The following is a 22720-nucleotide window of genomic DNA, read 5'->3' as shown; positions in this document are numbered from 1 at the left end:
ACATTTTATGTTAAACTTCAAAAACATAGCTCCACAATACCATGCAGGAAAATACTGGATGTTGAAGCGCCTTGAGCGTCACTGAGTGACGGATATGACCGCTATATGAGAAGCCACTATTATAAAGGTTGTCAAAACCATGCTTTGCTGATGAGAAAGGAATTTTTACACCACAAAGCAAATCACAAGTTGACAATTCACAACTTGTTCCATATCTAAGCAAACTAGAGGCTGGCCCTTTTGGACTACCGTCAATATTGACTCAGCAAAGTTGATAAAAAGTCCAGCAATTTGCCAAGCAAGTGAAGTGGCTACCACAGTGAACCAAAACCCATGAGCCAATGCAAGTACAACCCTCCAGGTATGGGCAAACACTGACCTACCAATCAAGCAATGGCTTAGTCCAACACTGATTGCTTTAAAGGCACTGGACACCATTGGTAACTAATCGTAATAATAATAAGGCATTTGTAAAGCGCCTAATGCTAAAACCCTCTTAACGCATAAAGAGAAAAATAAAATAAACAATGAGAGAAAGATACAATGACAAATAAGCAGGTTACAAAAGAACAGCTTTAAACAAAATGAGTTTTCAACAGAGACTCCACATTGTAAAGAACTATGCACAGGAAGACTACTCAAAACCGTTGTTAGCATAAAAACTTACTTGGTAATAAGCATTGGAGAGCTGTTAATAGTAACATATAAACATTGTGAACCACGGTTCCCCCTGTAATTTCTCACTCGGATAATCTGCAGGCTTGAAGACTTTTTAAGGCATCTAAAAGCACACACTTTTTTGCAACAAGGGTGTTTTTTCTTTCATCATCCTCTTGCAACTGCGATGACCAATTGAGCAAAAAATGTTCACAGATTTGTTATTTTATGCATATAATGTTGGGATACATACACCATGGAGCATACACTAAATTTAAAACACTGGTCTTTGACAGTTACCAAAGGTGTCCAGTGCCTTTAAGCACGCTACCTTCAAAGTTTAAACAAGACAACTTGAGCCTGACCCCAGAAGAGTTCATTGGGCAATTATTATGTAATCTTATTTGACTTGCATCTAATCTCTTAAATAAACATTTCTTTAGAGGCTTATCATTAGAAGCTGTGACCTTAAACTAAGGTCACGCTGCATGGTGATCAGTTTTGACAATTTCAAGGCAGCAGGCAAACACTGTGGACTTATCAGGTCCTGGCTGCACAGTAGTTGCTCATGATAAATCCACAGGTGTAATGCTGTTATCATGTGGAACAATGCTTTGATAAGTCTACCAGATAAGCAGTTTTGTATAGCCCTTACCACAAATTCAACTTAGGCTGTGGCTTTTTTCTTTTTCTTTTTTTCCTTAAAGTTGTGGTAGGTGAGTGGGTCAAACAAAATAACAGAAAATATGTATCTATTAACAGCCAATGAAAAAGAAGAAGACAAATAACCAAGCTGGCCAAGATTGTCAGTATCATTCCTGATGAAACTACAAAGTAAAAGTTGTTTGTGTAAGCCAGGAAAAGCCGTTGGAAACTACTGATGTTGGAGACCTTTGATCTAAAAGATAACTGGTTCATTTGAGGCATTACTTTGTATTTGAGGCATTACTTTGAGGCAATAAAATAGATCAATATTTTGATCTAAAATAACTGGTTCATTTGAGGCATTGCTTTGTATTTGAGGCATTACTTTGAGGAATTAAAATATTTTGATCTTAATATTTGGTTCATTTGAGGCATTGCTTTGTATTTGAGGCATTACTTTAAGGCATTAAAATATTTTGATCTAAGATATCTGGTTCATTTGAGGCATTGCTTTGTATTTGAGGCATTACTTTGAGGTATTAAAATATTTTGATCTTAATATTTGGTTCATTTGAGGCATTACTTTGTATTTGAGGCATTACTTTAAGGCATTAAAATATTTTGATCTAAGATATCTGGTTCATTTGAGGCATTGCTTTGTATTTGAGGCATTACTTTGAGGTATTAAAATATTTTGATCTTAATATTTGGTTCATTTGAGGCATTACTTTGTATTTGAGGCATTACTTTAAGGCATTAAAATATTTTGATCTAAGATATCTGGTTCATTTGAGGCATTGCTTTGTATTTGAGGCATTACTTTGAGGTATTAAAATATTTTGATCTTAATATTTGGTTCATTTGAGGCATTACTTTGTATTTGAGGCATTACTTTAAGGCATTAAAATATTTTGATCTAAGATATCTGGTTCATTTGAGGCATTGCTTTGTATTTGAGGCATTACTTTGAGGTATTAAAATATTTTGATCTTAATATTTGGTTTATTTGAGGCATTACTTTGAGGTATTAAAATATTTTGATCTAAGATATCTGTTTCATTTGAGGCATTACTTCAAGGCATTAAAATATTTTGATCTAAGATATCTGTTTCATTCGAGGCATTGCTTTGAGGCATCCGTGGCATTACTTTGTTCTTCAGTGTATGACTTATATTATGAAGCCATTCAATATCTCTAGATGGGTGGATAGGTCAAGACAGTTTCAAAGAGAAATTGAAATGTGTAGACGAAAATTATTTTCATGACATTGTTTTACTCATTTCTCAAAAACTACAGCTCCACAGCAACTAATATTTTCAGGGAAGCTTTAAATTATACTATCATTATCTTCAAACTGTGTTTAGTGTAAATCTGTAGACATTGTAGACATTGTGTTTTTCGTTCTACAAAAAGTACATAGACCCTTTAAACCAACCACAAAAACCATCTCTGCCCTCACAGGTACCCATCTACCCCTGGGAGGTACCCATCTACCCCTGGGTGGATAACGTCTCTCTCTTCTTTTGAATATATTGTCATTTTTTTAAAACATCGAAACTAGTGTACTCCTCAATGTGCTACAGTTAAAATCATGTCAGCCATGTTACTACAAAGCCACTCACTCCTTTTCTGAACATGAACATCAACTTAAAGTGCTTATGTAAATTTAAACTTGAAGTAAATTTGTCTGTCCAGTGTCCTTCCTATCCAAACTCAGGGGGGGAAAACACCTAGCCATTAGCCTCGGTTGGTTGATACAGTCATAAACCTAAGCTTTTGCAAAACCTGTGTTCAAACCCATTAAATATCCAGACATGAGGCAACGCATGTAAAACATTACATTGCTGCTTGTGCCCCATCCCCCTTCCATCACTCTATCGCCAAGGGAAAAAAAAATTGACCCATAAACTATTAAATTTGAATGAGCGGTTTCAATAAGTAACATCATTGACTGGGAGGGGGAAAGGCAGGGAATTGAAGCATCATTCTGATCAAGGATTCTCAAAACCCATCAGTTCTGTACCTTTACAGAACTATAGCCAACAATCTTTACGGTTTCAAACAAAAGGGAAATATTAGCAGCAACTGAATATTTCGTTGCATGCAAATCGACAAATCGACATATCAGCACACACAGATTAATCATTGGGTTTTAGGTGTTTTTTTATTTATTTATTTTTTGTTTACCTTTGTATTCTTTGGAAATCCAATTTGTTATGAAATAGGGACGGTTCCAGTTGACATTAAATGAAATATTCCAATGTATGCTGAATTGTTATTGGAATTATTTCATTTACAGAAAACATTAGAAATGATATGTAATTTCACAAGGTATTTTTAACATGTGCTTTTCAAGGGATAAAACAGAGTTGATCACATCTTATAACATTAGTAGTTGAGAGATCATTGAGTGTTGACTTCTGTACAAATCCTTCATTTTAAAAGGACACAAATTTTGCAAAAATCTGCTGTTGATGAATTTTTAAGAGTTGAAACACAAAATACAGTGATTTTGTAAAGGGTGAGTATTGATTGACCCAACAAATTATAACAAAATAATAATGTGTTCTGTCATAAAACTACACCAAACACACATAACATTACTTTCTACTTCTGAAACATCTTTCCAGCAAAAATATTACAAAAATTGTTTTACTTCTAGAACATCTTTCCAGCAACATTTACTTCAAAACACCAAAGCACCCAATCCAAAGCAATGTTCCCCTTTTGACTAAGAGAGCTATAAACTGATCTGCTTTAATAATTGAGGAGATCTCTTTGAACTCCTCAGAACCAAACTTCACACATTGCTCGAAAAATGTATACTAAATTAAAACATTACTTTACAAAATAAAAGTGTTCATGATGTTAAATTTAAGCATGTATTAGTACCTGTGAGTAAGAATTACATACCAAGTGTGGGGCGGAGAACAAATGGGGTCAACATAAGGCATTTTTTTCCCGCCAGTTTTCTAAAACTTAGGGCGGTATTTATACAGGCACCTCTGATAAAGTGTAATTTTTAAAACTTTTTTGCAAAACTGTTTGAGCTATCTTTTTTTAAGCTTAAAATTTTAAAGGGACAAAAATGAATTCTTAACAACAAAAATTAATATAAAATGATAATGTGTAGAAATGAGTACTGGTTCATTTAAAACAATTTTGTCATATTTTTTAAGTATAGCCAAAGTAGAGTTATTGTGTTTTTTTCATTTCTGCGCAACTCCTTTAAGTCTTGAACAGCAAAAACATTTTTGTCAAAACACTTAACGCAAACTCCGCTTCATTTCACCATGAAAACAGAGTCCCAATATTTTTAACGATTCTATTAATTGACCAATTTATACTTTAATGGTAATTTCTCCTTTAAATTCAGCCAAATGCAGTTATGAAGAGAATAGAGGTGGGGACTGGAAAATCATTGCTGAACAATATCAAGCTTGCTATTTTCAAGTGTGTTGCATGAAAGGTAATTATGAAACAATACAACACTTAGACCACTGAGCGGTGCTGCCCAAAACCACTCACTAAAAGCCCAATTATAGTCCTCTACAATGGCTTTGATTAATTCTATTTAGTCATTAATTCCTGAATGGGAAACATGGGTAATAATACATAAAATTCTTCTAAGTGCAATAAGAACATTTCCACACAAATGATTAAGGATTTAGACTGACAGAGAGGGTTAGAACGACCACACTCCAAAGTGAAGAGGGTTATTTCATAATAAACCAGTTTCCCTGGCATTTCTGAAGCACTTAAGACGCTCTCATTATGGCAGAGGAAAGTCAAGGCTACTATACTGTTGTCTGTGGTTTTTACAGCTTAAAAGGGTTAGGTTAATCAATGAGGAAAAGACCGTCCTTTGTCCCGTTAAGAGCCATTCTGCCCAGGAACAATGCTTTCTAATTGCTGAGATCTATGGGACAAAAATTCCTTTACTGGAAAAATCCATTACAAATAGAATGAAAATCAGACGTTGAAAGATTTGTTAAAGGAGCTGCCTTGATAGTAGGAGGTGGCAGTTGTAGCTACTTGAAAGTGTCTCTGCAGTATGTGTGTCTGCTGAGTGTCTTGAGTGTCCGCAGTGTCCACAGTGTCTGATGGTGTTCAATGTTAATATCACTAATAACTGACAAGACTTCTTACTCACACATACCCACCCTCAAGTCTCCTCAACATAACACAAAACAATAAAATGATTCAATACAAGAACCGACAATGAAGTAAGAATACCATGAGTGAGAAAGGACTTCAGACACCAAATATACCTTGAGTTAGGCCTATCTTAAGTTGATTGAGTTTTACAGGTATTTATGAAGTAAGAATACCACGAATGGTACCACGTTTTTCTCTCTTTTTAAAATTTTAACTAGCCTATTTATCGCTTATACTAAAAAAAAATTGTAATTAATTCATCTGTGTTTTTAAAATGTAACGTTTTTTGTTTTTCTATAAGTACCAAATTTGAATCTTTTTAGTGCACACAGGGAAAACAATTTTCACTTTTTACTTGTAATCTGTGATGAAATAAATAAATTGAACTGTTGAATTGAATTGAATTGAATTGAATGAGTGAGAAAGGACTTCAGACATCAAATATACCTTGAGTTAGGCCTAGCTTAAGTTGATTGAGTTTTACAGGTTATTTATTGAACTTGATGTTTGGTTATGCAGAGTTTATAGATTCAAAAAAAGAGGGGCAGCTGTAGAATAAGCCCTATGCCCCCCCCCCCCCTCCAGAAGGCAACTTAAGATAGTAATCAGGATGTAAAGACACTGGACACCTTTGATAATTGTCAAAGACCAGTCTTCTCACTTGTTGTATCTCAACAATATGCACAAGTTAACAAACAAAAATTTGAGCTCAATTGGTAGTCGAAGTTGCGAGATAATTATGAAAGAATACACCCTTTTCACACAAAGTTGTGTGCTTTCAGATGCTTGATTTCGGGACCTCAAAAATCTAATTCTAAGGTCTCGAAATCAAACTCAAATAATTTAGTTGAAAATTACTTCTTTCTCAAAACCTACAGTACTTCAGAGGGAACTGTTCGTCACAATGTTTTATACTATCAACTGCTCTCCATTGCTTGTAATTGTTTATGCTAACAATTATTTTGATAGTATTAGTATAAATAATGTTGTTGTGTTTAAAGCAATTATACACTTTCGGAACAGAACAAACAAACAAAAAGTTCACAGATTTACAAATAACTTACAGGTAATGGTGAAAGACTTCTCTTGAAATATTATTCCATGAAATGCTTTACTTTTTGTTATTTTATAAATAAGTTGTGATACACGAAGTGTGGGCCTTTCGACAATTCTGTTTACCGAAAGTGACCGAAAGTGTCCAATGGCTTTAAAGGAGCTCTATGAAATTGGGCCCTGATGATCCTTGCTTTAATGTCACCCAACAATTCAAAAGTAGAGGGGGGAGACATAATTGAAAATGCTAGAGTTTTCATAGTTAGCGATTAGCGAAAACGTTCTCAGTTATAATGACATTATGATTTTCCCACAGAGTGGCATAAGGGAAAATTAATCCTACTTTTAAAGGCAGTGGACACTTTTGGTAATTACTCAAAATAATTATTAGCATAAAACCTTACTTGGTAACGAGTAATGACATGAGAAGAGGTTGGTAGTATAAAACATTGTGAGAAACGGCTCCCTCTAAAGTGGAGTAGTTTTTGAGAAAGAAGTAATTTTCCAATAATTTGATTTCGAGACTTCAGATTTAGAATTTGAGGTCTCTAAATCAAGCATCTGAAAGCACACAACTTCGTGTGACAAGGGTGTTTTTTATTTCATTCACATCTCGCAACTTTGACGACCAGTTGAGCTCAAAATTTCACAGGTTTGTTATTATTTTATGCATAGATACACAAATTTGGAAGACTGGTCTTTGACAATTACCAATAGTGTCCAGTGTCTTTAAAAAGAACCATGGCAGTATTTCTAGGTAGAGGGAAGCAATTATGGTGTATGTCTTCATGGTGGACCTATACATCATGGATCTTGAAGGCATGTAAAGGTTCAAACCCACAAACCAACAAAATAAACATTATTGCCCAAGCTGTTTGAAACGAACTTGAAATACTTTTGTTTATTTAGTCCTCCATGTTTTAACTATAACTAGTTCTTTACCTCATTTTAATTCAAAGACAATTAGCTAGGGCCAAGCATGAGATTAACAACATTACCAATAGCGTATCGTTTCTGCCACTAACAATCCAACACATTCACTTCAAAACTTTCACCCCACAAAGTCCGTTTTGAAAAAAAACCTTGTTTGTCTCACTCCTCCAGGAAACTTGATCGTTTCATGCACCTTGCTTGCTCTGGCAGCCCAAGACCAAAACTCTGTTTTTAGAACGTGACAATCTGGCCCTTTCCTTTTCAAACTACGCATCAATGGGCCATTCAAGCCATCTTTTTATTCTCTGGTGGTTTTTTTTTTGTGTGTTTCTTTTGCAGAGTTGGGCAATCATGAGGTTTCAAACCTTTTCCACCATGTTGGCAGCTTGCCTGTGTTTCTGTTATGATGGAGCATAACATCCATGATGTCAACTATAGTTTAGAATCTGATATTGTGGTTGCTTTTTGTCACGTCCTCAGATTTGCACAAACAGTCTTTTATTTTGGATTTCTATTCCGCTTTTCTTCCCAGCTCCCCTGGGGAAGTCTAATATGACAGAGGTTTTTTTGGGTCATCAAACAGAGTTGCACTCAATTTCGTTCTGTCCACAGCAGAAAAACAAAACAAAAACCCATACCACCACAACAAAAGGGGTAAGTGTCAGAGCACTGCATTGTGATAATTCTACTCCATGTTGGAGCTAGTTGTGCATGAGCTCCATTAATCCCACAATGAAAGTTACTCTGTCACATTTAACTGTAGACTGTTGACATTTTCTGTCACAAACTTCTGATAATAGCAACCACAAGTATGGACTTAACAGATGAGCCCTCATTTTGTAAATATGTCTGTACTTGGTGAAGAGTTAAATGCACAACACATCCCTCAAAAGTGACTTTCCATTTAAAGCTAGATTTTCTAGATTGAATCATTGTTAATTGCATTGTTTTGTCTGTAAAGCATGTAGTTTATCATTAGTTTGGTTGCTATTGTATTTCGTTAGCGCTTTGTATCGCTTTTGTAAAAAGCGCTATATAAGTAAGGTTATTATTATTATTATTAAAGCCAGGGTCATACTTTGTTGTTTATTGTCTCCACAGTAACGTAGGCAATAATGTATACATTTACCAAATAATACAGTTAAGCCAGGAGGAAATAAATACACTATTATGATACTACAGGGGGAGCTCACTTAGAAGCAAAGCTTCTAAGTGTGAGTCCCAAACTCAAGCATGAAAGAGATAGTTATGGTAATAAACGTCCTACAAAATTATTTTGTCTGAAATGCCCTCACTGTTAATTAGAAATCAGTAAAAAAAAAAATTAAAAAAAACATTTGAATCTGAGAAATGATTCATGAATCATTTCTCACCTTCTGGGTGTTGGTGTTTGTTCACGAATGTAGTGGCCAGAGATGCGGTTGGTACCCCCTGTCACCTCGCTAAACATGGATTGATTCGTGATATGTGTTTAAAAAATCTTTTTAGAAACTGTATTCAGATGAAACTTTCACAGGTGACTTTTATTGTAACGATATCTTTCTTTAAAGTTGTGCCTAAAAATCAGAAAGTACTGAGTATGCGTGCTAATACCTACATTGATGTACACACAATGATGTATGGGTAAAATTTAAATCTATTGAAAACGCTGCGGTGCCCACTTCTAAAATGTAACTTATTATTCAAACTGGCTCTAGCTACCAGGCTGGCTCTTTGCTCTAGATTGGCAAAGGTTGTGGGTTCGAATCCCACCCGTGTAATATGCCTGTAGATTTTTTTCACAGGACTCGGGGGAAAGTACTGAGATGCATTAGGTGTATAATGGGTAAAACATAAGGATGTTTCTAGTTTAAACATTTTGTTTACAATGAAAAGTAAACAATAAGGCATATTTGGGGGTTCAACTAACACAGACCTGCAAAAAAAAAAAAAAAAAACTACACTTTTTTCTTGATATTATATTCAAAACATCTATTAGCAATGACCAATATTGATATTGTTGATGCTTCACACTTTTGATAATTTCTGTATGATGGACAGATATCTGTATCTATTCAGAACCTTTGTTAATCCCCCAAAAAGGGTCATCTTGAATCTGTTGTCTCTCTGAGCTTGTGATAGCCCCACAAATAAATGGCTCCATAAAAAAAAGGGGGGGGATAAATTCTACAACTGGTGGCTCTGCAACTGTGGACTCGACCTCTCAATTATCCTGCTGACAATATAGCGTACCAGTCAAATATTGACAGTAGATAACTTCCCTTGCTGTGTAATGTGACTGAATGCTAGCCTTCTCACAAAAATATTCCACTGAAATCCGGAATTCAATTGAGTATAATCTGTGTCTGACTGAGGTTGCCTTAGAATTCAGTTATTTTCCTCGAGTCATAGGAAAACAGTATGACATTTCCCAAACATTTTGTATTCAAACAGTTCTGGTTTTGAGGTAGCAGTGTTCCCAAGACTGTCATACTGCGAAGTCTTACATTTATTTGTTCTAAATGTCTCAAAATGGGTCAAAGTCATTGGGACAGTGTGACTTAATGGAGCAGAGGGGTTGATTTGCCTTAAATTTTACACAAAGAAACACCAGGACCAATTTCTTATAAAAAATTGTTGTTTTTTTTCTCTGTCCATTATTTTTTCTTCTTGCCGCGCCCACATTTTTGTTTAAAAATGAAAAAAACACTTTCATGGCAGAAAATCCTTGAATCTTGAATGTTTTGCGATTGTTTTGAGTTCTGATCACATTGTTTATGATTGTGGTACTGAATTTTGGAGCAGAAACTAACATCTCACTAAGCACTGCTTACAAATTCAACAAACTAGGGGACATAGTATGAGCGAAATGAAAAGTGAACAGCTTTTATAGACATTGACCACGATTGGTAATTGTCAAAGACCAGTCTTCTCACTTGGTGTATCTCAACATAAGCATAAAATAACAAACCTGTGAAAATTTGAGCTCAATTGGTCGTCGAAGTTGCGAGATAACAATGAAAGGAAAAACACACCCTTGTCACACGAAGTTGTGTGCGTTTAGATGGTTGATTTCGATACCTCAAATTCAAACCTGAGGTCTCGAAATCAAATTCGTGGAAAATTACTTCTCTCTCAAAAACTATGTCACTTCAGAGGGAGCCGTTTCTCACAATGTTTTATACCACCAACCTCTCCCCATTACTCGTCACTAAGTAAGGGTTTTATGCTAATAATTATTTTGAGTAATTACCAATAGTGTCCACTGCCTTTAACCACTGCATGTTGATTGGCACAAACAAACTCTAAACTGGCTTACAGCAGACATTTTATGCCTGGATCAACTTTGACATCCTAAAACTTGTTTGCAGTCAGTCGCATGGCTGATTTGTGTTGCTTGCGTACACAATGGTGCACCTACCATGCTACACTTTGTTCCCCCTCCCCCAACAAAGATTGATAGAGGATACTGGAATTCATCCATTTAATTTCTTTTTTACAATACAGGGGGGCAATTGCACAATCCCAAATATTTTCAAAGGAAAATGAGGACTAAAGGAAACCAAACAAAAGTTCTGAAACTATAATACCATGTAGAGGCACAGAAATTTACTTGGCATACTGACCCCCCCAAAAAAAGAAGGCAGAAAGTTTCCCTGTCATAGAAAAGTGAAACATGTATCAATGTAACTTCTTATTCTCGCTACATTCTCGGCAGATTGTCTCAAATAGTTGGGGAAAATTACCGGTCGATGAAAAAAAATAACAGGAACAAAAACAAAATTCACACTTTGAAATTTCCATCGTCCCAATATTTAACACCTCTGTCGACCCACAGTCAGACAGCTAGGGTGCTCTCATGTAGTGCCACCCAAAACTGACAAGTCTTTATCTCAGACACTAAGAGTAACAAAATCAAAACCAATTTGACGAGCGAGGCCCGAGCACTTGACACAAGCAAACGCCAGAGACACGGCAGAAATTACATAAAGCCATGTTGCCTATCAATTACCAAGCCCTATAGGGACACCAAACGATAATCAATTTAACACCGACGCTCCATTTCACTAAAAGCAATGATACACAGAAAATTACATCCCTATCTTTTTGATTTCCTTACTTTTTTTTTTTTTTTTTTGAGGAAGTAAAATATCCAGAGTAGAAAACATTGTTGCTGTTTTCCAAAGTAATAATGGCAGCAGGGTTGTAAAGCCATGCTGCTCGTGGCACAATTCAATCACTTCCGATGTCTGTCTTATTGACAGTGTATCAGACCTACCCATTAGATGCCCGGATATATAAATACTTGAGTTTCCATGGTGGGAAATTTGGGTACATTGTTGGGTACGTTACTGATTAAAGGAAATCAAATAATTAATAAATATCACGAGGAACAAATACACTAGTGGATACAAATAACAGGAGTCAGTAAACGGAGAGCAATTGGTATGTCCGTGGGGAGAGGGGGGAGGGGGGAGTGGACTCTGACAGGACACGCTTCATTGCAGTCCTCAATTGACTAAACCCTTGGTCAGTATTAGCACTTTAATGATCAAGGACTGAGTCAATTGAAACAACTCTTCTGCCCAATTGACTGGTAATTGATCAGTTTTTACACCTGCACTTACTAGCATTTATCTTTGGATTTGGACATTAATTGTCTTTAGGGAAAAACAGAGACATGGTTTGGAGGGGGGGCCTCCAGTAGCCTGCAGGATTGCCCATGATGATTGAGTAGGGCTCAGGGAAATTACTTGTCCTCTGAACTTGAAACGAGGAAACATAAATGGTGCTACTCTTAATCCAAAACCACTTTTCCTGACCCAACCCTATGAAAACTTTTAGGTTTGGTCCGTAATTTTGGAAAAGCATTACTTATAAAAAGAAAGTGTTGTACAACAAATATATATAAGTGTGGATTTTCAATTTTACAGAACAAAGAAAGGTTCAGTTGCAGTGGTCTTCAAGATAGATCTGAATGTATTTAATTCTCACTGCTTTAAAAAATTGTGTTTTTTTTGTGTGTTTTTTTTACTTTTCAAGCAGAAGTATCTCAAGGGAAATTTGCCACTATATCTTTGAAGCCATTATACACTTTCGGTACAGGGGAAAAAAAAAATCACAGATTTACACATAATTTACAGGGTTTACAGAAGGTAATGGTGAAAGACTTCTCTTGAATTAATATTGTTCCATGAAATGCTTTACTTTTTGAGAAACATTAAAACAATATAAATTCTCGTTAGCGAGAATTACGGACTTATTTTAAACACATGTCATGACACGGCAAAATGCGCGGAAACAAGAGTGGGTTTTCCCGTTATTTTCTCCCGACTCCGATGACCGATTGAGCCTAAAATTAGTTCTGTACGTAGGCATCATACCGTTTAGGTATCAAGACGTAGTGTACGGGGCCAGACTACACATCTTCTCTTCAAATATCACGCCTCGATTGACGTCACGAACAGCGCCCTCTCGGGTCGGGCCTAGTTTTAAATTTGTAAATAAAATGGAAACTATTTTTTTAGAACCTAAAGCCGTGTTCGCATTGGACTAACGTTTTACCGAGACAGTGGTTAAGATTCCAAAAGGGGAAACTTACCAGCGTCCGCACTTGGATTATTGACGTGGGTACTAACCGACACGATCGATAAACACATCGACTAACTTAAGAACAACACAAGAGGGCGCTATCGCAGTGACCTTTGACAGGGGTGCATGACAGCGAGAATGCATTGAGTGCAACCGAGCTTCCGTCCGTGTACACAATGCACGATGTACAATGTGTCATCACACAATCATGTGGCTGCAGGTAGATCGGACAGCTTTTACCCTGATCGCGTTCACATTGGACTTTTTGGCTTGGTTAAACTAACCTGGTCAATTTAACTGGGCACCTTTGGCTTTGTTAAACTACCCATTTGGGTCGGTAAGTTATCTGGGAGGAAAACTTCCTGGGCTGTTCGCATTGGACTTAAAATGGGTAAGTTACCCATTGGCTCGGTTAGTTTACCCAAATTAAGTCCAATGCGAACAGGGCTTTAGTTAAAGACAGTGGACACTATTGGTAATTGTCAAAGACCAGTCTTCACACTTGGTGTATCTCAACATATGCCTAAAATAACTAACCTGTGAAAATTTGAGCTCAATCGGTCGTCGAAGTTGCGAGATAATAATGAAAGAAAAAAACACCCTTGTCACACGAAGTTGTGTGCTTTCTGATGCTTGATTTCGAGACCTCAAATTCTAAATCTGAGGTCTCGAAATCAAATTTGTGGAAAATTACTTCTTTCTCGAAAACTACGTCACTTCAGAGGGAGCTGTTTCTCACAATGTTTTATACTATCAACCTAACCCCATTACTCGTAATCAAGAAAGGTTTTATGATAATAATTATTTTGTGTAGTTACCAATAGTGTCCACTGCCTTTAACTGCTTGTTCATATTCCACTCATAAAAACACATATTTTAGTAACAAAAGTTTTATTTTGAAAAAATACCACTTCCAGGTGACTTTAAAGGAAAACAAAATGTTTGGTAACCACTCCTGAAATTAATGCTATTTACAACTAACTTGGTCAGAAGTACAGAAACTTTCGATAGTATAAAGTATGTTGTGAACAATTACACCTTAAAGTAATGTGGTTATGTAAAAAGATGTCAGCTTTTATCCCCCCCCCCCAATTTGAAACTAAGAAGCGTTACTGACAGTAAACTAAACCGTTCCAGATTATCGGCAATATCTATATTAAGAAAATGCTACCACCCTTTGAAATGAAGTTATCATTGGTTAGCATTATTGCATATCAATATTTATATAGGATTAGAACAATCAAGTTAATGGTTTCAAAAACAGAAGGTATACGTTCCCTTTGAGTGATGTGCAAACCTGAAAATATTTATTGTCAATCTAACCATCTAGTAAACACCCTAAATTATCTCTGTTTTAGCTAGGGTCGAAACATCAGGCCAGTCAGTATTTCTTGCATGATTCCCTATGATAACAGAATTGAGTAGGATTTTAAACTTTGCATGGCGAAAGTATAACTAAAGCCTGGTTCATACTTCCTGCGAAAGCAAATGCAAATCGAATGTTGACCCCACAAAATATCACTGCGAAAGGATAGTTGTGAAGTCAAGTTCACATAAAATTTGCTTCGCATTTGCATTGCTATTCACAGGAAGTATGAACCGAGCTTAACAGAGGTTTGCAGTAACACCATGTGAGTATCTCTAAAAAGAGATATTCACATTGTGTTACTGCCAACTTTTCTTAGATAAACGAGTTATCGGACTAGTCTTAACTTACCTTAGTTTAGTAGTATGAGATGTCAGCTGGGTTTGGTGTATGTTCCACCATCCTCATCCTCATCCCCATTGGTTGGTAAACTGTTCCCTGGCGAGACTTCTCCACAATTTTGTTGCAGTTGCAGAAGAAAGAGAGACACAAAACCAACTAACCGCTGGACTTTCACTGGGAGAAAACAAATCAAACCGTATAAACTTAAAGAAGTTGTGTTTTTGAAACAGCTGATCTTTGATTTGTACAGCTTCCAAGAAAGTATAGATTGAAGAAAAACTATTCATTTCTGACAACAACACAATCTTATTTCAAGAAAATATTGAGCCAGCAAATTTATTTGCTTAGCAACAAACTAGCAGGGCATAAGTCATTGGTAAAAACTATGTGACATTTTGGCTAGGAAGACCTGTTTCTGACGAGCAACATTTCCTACAAGCAACAATTCCTGTGCTAAGCAATCATTTATTGGACCCAACCATGGGTTAAAAACCTATCTGAGTCAGTGTGGTACAATTTTGTCAGTACCTCAAGAGTGATAATAATAGGCCTACGTTTCTTTCTTTAAAAAAAACCTGTTACAGTAGTTTTCACACAAACCTGTGAAAATTTGGGCTTGATCTGTTGTTTGAGTCAGGAGAAAATAGTGAACAACCACGCACAAATTTTCAGCTTGAAAACAAATTTGGTTGCAACAACCAAAATCAGCTGATTGCATTTGTTTCCGGAGGTCTATGGTTCGAATCCCACTCTAGTCAATTCTTTGTTCAACAACCAAAATCAGCTGATTGCATTTGTTTCCGGAGGTCGTTGGTTCGAATCCCACATAGTCAATTCTTTGTTCAACCCCCAAAATCATTTCAAAATTTACCCAGTCAGTTTCCCTTGTGGTTTATATTTAAGGTGATCCCCTGGCTGCTGCTTCCCAGGTGTATCGTAATTTGAGTGTGATCCCTGGCCACACGGCAGTTAACGGTTGTATGGCTTCTGACTGGCACCCCCGAACAAAGGTATTGACAAAATAGGGACACCGCCAACATAGGGCTAGAAAACTCAGTTGGTAGAGCGCCGGCACGTTTTCGGAGGTCGTTGGTTCGTATCCCACTCAAGTCAATTCTTTGTTCAACCCAAAAAATCATTTCTTAAATTTTTACATACATTTTTTTTCAGATTTGTATAACTTAATTTCAGAGGGAATATATTTCACATAAAGAAATGGTTCTAGTTCGAACTTCTTCACACTAAAATTAAAGGCAGTGGAAACTATTGGTAATTACTCAAAATAATTATTAACATAAAACCTTACTTGGTGACGATTGATTGGGAGAGGGTTGATAGTAAAAAAGATTGTGAGAAACAGCTCCCTCTGAAGTGACGTAGTTCTCGAGAATGAAGTAATTTTCCTTGAATTTTGATTTCGAGACCTCAGATTTCAAATTTGAGGTCTCGAAATCAAGCATCTGAAAGCACACAACTTCCTGTGACAAGGGTGTTTTTTTCTTTCATTATTATCTTGCAACTTCAAGGACAGATTGAGCTCAAATTTTCACAGGTTTGTTATTTTGAGTATATGTTGAGATACAACAAGTGAGAAGACCAGTCTTTGACAATTACCAATAGTGTCCAGTGTCTTTAAACAACTGTATGTTTTATTCTTAGCAATCCTTTATAACAACTTTAAAACTGTTTGGACATAACCTGTCCAGGGACCTTTTATAGTCTAAGTGTGGTAATTGTGTTGTACCTTTGGGACATCCATCCTAATTCCACCCAAAGTAACACCCAGCGATTCAGTGGATACAATTTACCGACCTCTAACAGATCTGCAACTAAATTGGTATTAGAAAAGTCAATATTTAGAATAGTGGGTATAACCCCAGTCCGTTTTGAAGGTGAAATTATCAAGACTGAATCATATCAAACCAAATGATGACTCCGGGGAGGTGAATGTGACCAAAATGATGAAACCTTGGTATTATGCTCATTGATCAAATAAAATGTGAACAATGTAGAAATTAAAAATGCATCAACTTACGAGCAATCTTTCTGCAGTCGCTGAATGGCGTGAAAGCGCATCTATTGAGCGCACAGTGATGAAGTTGTCTCGTCTGTTGTATACCACCACACATATTGACAATGCACTTGAAATATAAACAAATAAAGTTGGGGGCTTGTGTTGGTCCGGCGGTGATGAAAGCAACCTTTAGTGCACCACTGGGTCACTCAACTTCAAAACTGGTATTCTCTGTGGCCCCAGCGCTGTGTGGGAAATCTGCAAACAGAAGGTTTAGGGGCCTATGAGTTCAGATGAAAGCACGGATGTTTATCATCGGGTGTAACACTGTTATCCAAGCTTTGCATCATGTGCAAACAAAAAGAAATCTGACGATGACATTGATTCTGTGCACACTTCACTGGCAGATGAATGTGACGTGGTTTGGAATGTTACGTTGAATTGAACGTGAATGAAATACTGCTGGATACAAACAGATGGGACCCAAAAAAACTGAGCTGATTAAAAGGTCAACTTAGGATTTCTTTTAATAATATAAAGTTTCCTAAAGATTGTTAAATACAATGAGAAAGCAAACAGGAATAAAGTAAAAAATTACATGGCCTGATTTTTACATTTATTTTTTTTTGACAGATGATGTTGCTTCAAAGTTCAAAAACATATTCACCAAGAATTTTGCCTGATGCAAAAAAATCATGTATTATGCCAAACTATTTGTATGTGGCTGATGGACTTGAGATAATGGCTAGGCTCCGGACAATAATTCTTTTTTTTTTTTTTTTTTTTTTTTCATTGGCAGATTTTGTGCACAAAAGGCCTTAAATAAACAGGTCCTAATTTTGTATTTAAAAATTGTGTAACTAAAACTTTAATTCTTGTCTTTCAATTATACTAGCATCATTAACATTTCAAATTACTTTCAAAATAGTAAAAAGTGTAAGTTTTGATAATTCTTCAACATTGGTAGTTGAGAATATGTAGATAATAATAATAATAATAGCGGCTTCTTATATAGCGCTCAGTTCCGTCACGCAGTGACGCTCATGGCGCTACAACATTATAACCCCTATAGATTACCCCTGGTCACTGGGCCTTAAATCATTCCTTAAACCATCTCAGCTCCCTGGGGAGTATACAGACTGTGCGGCCAAATATGTAGTGCAATCAAGGCTAATCCAGAGAACCAACTCTGCCCTCACAGGTATCCATTTACCCCTGGGTGGAGAGAAGCAATTGCAGTGAAGTGTCTTGCTCAGGGACACAAATGTCACAAACGGGATTCGAACCCACACTCCGCTGAACAGAATCACCAGAGCTTGAATTCGGTGCTCTTATCCGCTCGGCCACGACACTCCACAAAGATTAAAAATTTGTCATAAACTAGGAAATGAAACAAACAGTTGTGACAATGGTAGATTGAACCATTGTCATAAGTAATGTAGAAGAACAGTGAGAATTTACAGAAACTTCACAGTTTGCCTACCAAATTTCTGTTTAATAATGTTTGAAGAAAGCAGCTTAGCATCTCCTAGTTTTTTGGGTTTTTTTTTAGTCTAGCAAGGGTCATTTCGACCAACTTGAAATAGTAATATTTTGACCACTATTATTATTATTTAAATAAACAAAAAGGATTAAAGTATATTGAACACTACATTGATTTGAACAAAAAGTATAGTAAATTGTCTTCATCAAAACAATAACAATGCTACGGCATTGGTTTAACAAAGAAGTTTTTGTGTTTTTTAGCCGGATTCGCCGTTCCTTAAGTAAACAATATAAAGCTGGAATGCCACTGACCATGCGCATTGACTGCTTTTGGAAAGTTTTAAAGAAATTTTGTCATTGTTTCATTTTTTTTCTTCCTTCACGTGGTATGGGATGACAGTTGACACCAACACAGACACACCACGCCCAGTTAACCATCATGACCGCGCAATCAGAACGTAAGACGTTTTTCCTCACCTTACCATTGTGCAACCAAGCAAGCAGCTTTCATGTGTTGTATTGTGTCCTACATTGGCTAAGCTCAGAAAATACAAACCTTAATCCGGAAAACTACGAATAATATAAGCCTAGGTATGGCCTAGGCTACTCCAACAAAATGTGAAGACTTAACGAGAGTTTCCACGGGATGTGATGAGCCGTCGACCAAAACCCGGACAAAATAAAGAGATCGGTTGTGCGCAGCGCCCTCTATTGGTGCAGGGTTTTGTACCGATATCAAAAAACGGTCAAACTTTCCTCCAATGAGCGCTACGAATGCAAGCCTACTATAAAAAAAGTTATTTGGGGACCATTCGGTACGAGTGCACATCTTCATCCCTACATCCTCACCATTATTAACTATGCATAACATAATTTTCGTGAAATTGTCACTCACGTCCAGTACGGTTTTAAATCGGAAACTGGTGGACCAGTCAACATAACAATTAATTACAGTTCACCACATAGGCTCACGCGTCATGATGGTTAAAAAAAGCGTTTTGTGGCGGATGATTGGTATTATTAGGCATTACAGGGACAAAGGAAAGACAAATATTGAGAATATCGTGGGAATGGGTAGCCTATTCAGAATGTGGGGGTTGGTACAGGGGGAAATAATCGCAGGTGGGTATTTCACCCCAATCTGCCGAAACGCAGGAAGGAACGTTATAAGGAGGGAAGGAAAATCTTCCGAGATCAATATTTTACAATAGCTTTTCCTGTTTCAGCCTTTTCTTTCTAGTAGGCCTTAGCCCTGATGCATGTGCACTTTGGGAGGTTATAGGGAGGTGGTTGCAGTTGCACACACCATGTAATTCTACATAGGCCCCGGCCTATATTATAAGTTCGTTTTCATACATCACACAGTCGTACAAAAAAATGAGCGGGAACAAAATATAAAATGGCTTTTATGAGCGTGTGACATTAAAGACCAATGGAAGGACCCACAAAATAACGAGTATATATTGATCGAAGTGTCGACTGAGAGAATTACTTCAATACTTTGTATGTCAAGGTTTTGAGCCTGATGAGAGTATTCCACGAGAACAATACACACTGTGCCTAGACGGCCAATTACTACGTTCCCGAAGAAAAGGAAAATAATTATAGAATGTCTTTTATTTAATAGCACAGCACTCCTCTTTTACGTAAATAGCATATGGGCTTGTGGTCAGAAGAGAGTGTTTGAATTGTGAAGTTTGGAACCGGAGTTATTTCTTTTGAGGACCGAGATGGGAAATTTACTAATGCAGGTCACTCTGAATAATTATGATAATATTCTATTTCTATTTCTAATATTACATAATGTTGTACGCTGTTTGGTGTTTTTTTTTTTTTTTTTTTTTTTCTTTCTTTTAGGGGGGGGGATGGGGGACACAAAAACCTAGGACTATTTTGCACAATGTCATCTGGCTCGCACTACCGGTAAATAATGGGCCAGTCACACTTTGGTGGTAATGGCACCGTAAAAGTGCATAAATTTACCCGAAAGCCTACCTGTAAATGTACCCGAGATGACAAAGATAGTGTTTAGTAGACCCGGGCTAAGCCTCATGCGAAAGTATTTCGTCTTGCGCGCCCCCGGTAACTAGAAGTCAATTAAAGTATGTCTAACAAGCTTATTTTTGAAGAACAACTATAAAAACTATCGCGTTTGCATCGAAATCCACGGCCCAGGTAAAGTAGTTCTATAGTTTTCACACAGCACAAAAATGAATCGCAAAAATTTAAGAAGCGCTGTTGATAAAGGTGGTCATAAATTTACTGTTCTAAAAATCAGCAAATGCACAAGCCAAGTGTTTTCCTAACACGTTCTGTTTACCCGCGAACATGAAGTGCCATTCACACGATTTATTTTAGTTTCGTGATCTGGACATTATGCAAATATTTGTGAAACACACTACTACACCTTTCTTTTGCAACGTCACAGCCCGAGTTTTTGCCAACCCGGATTGGAAAACTATGGAAAGCCAAAAGTGCAAATCAAGAAAAGATTCTATTTTAAAAAAAAAAAAAAACAACTTATAACGAGAGGTATTTTATTTAATTGAAACTTTGCAGAAAATAATGAATTTTGTTAAAACATGTTTTTTTTTTTACTTTTACGATTTAGTGTTTACTTAGATTTGGCCGACCATGCCAACCAAGGCGGTTTTATCAACAAAATAAAGGTCTATACCATGATTATACGCATCTTGAATGACTGTGTTTATCATCTGGATCATAGGCTTTCGCTTGGTGTCCTCCAAGCGCTTAATTGGGCTAGACTCGATTTCAAGTCTGTGATCGTGGTTTCTGTGTACCTCACCCGGGGGCTAATTTGTTTTCCCCAAACGACATTGCAATAATTTGGTCAAAGAGCAGGCCAATTTCATGATGACGTAATCTGATGGAAAGAGCCAATCACAGCGGCAGGGGAAACAAATATTGCAATGTCGTTAGGGGGTGGTTTCATAAAATTAAGCTGAGCAAAACCAAATTATGCTATTAACCAGAATAAGGTTATCAGCCGAAATACCATGTCGAATATACAATTTGTGACCCGGAAACCAGCTCATTTTAATGCTAAGCAGGGATTTTGTAAGAAGCATTTTTTGCAAGCGAAAATTGGTATCTGAAAATAGCGCCCTCTTGGGGATTACACCCGAAATTAACCCGCGCCAATATGCATGGGTAGTTTTGCGTCGCCGATAATAACCGCATATTCAAACTTGGAATTAAGAATAAATTTGGCGGATGGATGTATACTGTAGAGGTTGGAAAGTGGACATATGTTTTTCAGCTTTCTTATTTCAGAAAAAAAATACAGGTTGAAAGTTGTTTTTAAAATATATTAATCTGAAACGCTCAACCCACGGCCTACACGACCGTATAAATAAAATCTTCTTTTCTCCAAAACTGAAAAAGGTAGACATCCCCCCTCCCCCACACACAAAACACAGGAACACAAGAACACCAGTTTAATAGTTGGTGGTTATGTACATGTTATAGTTTACAAGATTTGGATACATGATTGAAGTGCCACACATTATTTACCAGACAATAGAATATTTCACATAGTAAACCAAAAACCAAATGATCAATATGTTCCGTGTTGTCAGAGAAGAAAATTAATGGTGACAAAGTCAACTCAATGCAAGTTCAACTTTTAACAACAAAGAACTAACAAATAAAAACACTGCTAAAATTACAACCCTCTAAAAATACAACCAAAGAAAACAGAATACCTGTACTTAAAAACAAAAATGAAAGCATTAACAATAATAGTAATACAGATCAACCTTTTAAAGGCAGGGTATACACTTTTGGTAATAAGTATTAATAAAAAAAATTAATGACCATAAAAATTAACTTGGTATGAAGTACTGCAGCTGTTGAAAATGTAACATTTAAAGAAATTACCTTCCAATGAATATGGTTTTAGAGAGGGTTAACAAAATCTGGGAAACATTTCTGCATGAAACGTTTCCCAGATCATGCACTCAAATTACAGATTATTATTCATGTGTGTACTGCTCGTGATTTGTTATGGTACCACACTGAGGTAAGTTTAAGGGCACTGGGGTCGATTTCACAAAGAGTTAGGACTAGCCCTAACTTAGGACTAGTCCTAAGAGATATCAAAATCGTATAGCTAGTCTTAAGTTTAGGACGAGTAACTTGTCCCAACTCAAGATAAGACTAGTCTTAATTCTTTGTGAAATTCACCCCAGGACGCATTTAATTGTCAAAGACCAATCTTCTCACTCTGTGTATCTCAACATATGCATAAAACAACAAATTTGTGCAAATTTGAACTCAGTTGGTCGTCAAAGTTGCGAGAGAATAATGGGAAAAACACCCTTGTCGGACAAGTTGTGTGCTTCCTGATGCCTTGAATTCGAGACCTCAGCTGAAGTCTCAAATTCAATTCAAATATTTTAGCGAGAAAATACTTCTTTCTCAAAAACTATATGAATTCAGAGGGAGCTGTTTCTCACAATGTTTTATACTACCAA

General features: G+C 36.6%; 1 long non-coding RNA gene across 1 annotated transcript in view; it reads right to left on the bottom strand.

Annotated features, from left to right (window-relative positions):
- The window catches only part of LOC117298190, a 28045-nt gene extending 9165 nt beyond the window's left edge, over positions 1 to 18880 (bottom strand). The window contains exons 1-3 of the long non-coding RNA XR_004519953.1: positions 18702 to 18880; positions 16761 to 16997; positions 14735 to 14899 (exon numbers count right to left, since the gene is read on the bottom strand). This is a non-coding gene — a long non-coding RNA (uncharacterized LOC117298190). The remainder of the gene's footprint in view (positions 1 to 14734; positions 14900 to 16760; positions 16998 to 18701) is intronic.
- Positions 18881 to 22720: the final 3840 nt, after the last annotated feature.

This window comes from Asterias rubens, chromosome 1, assembly GCF_902459465.1.
Source record: "Asterias rubens chromosome 1, eAstRub1.3, whole genome shotgun sequence".
NCBI classification, from domain to species: Eukaryota; Metazoa; Echinodermata; class Asteroidea; order Forcipulatida; family Asteriidae; genus Asterias; species Asterias rubens.
The sequence above is the reverse complement of the archived record's forward strand: the minus strand, read 5'-3'. Positions and strand labels throughout refer to the sequence as shown.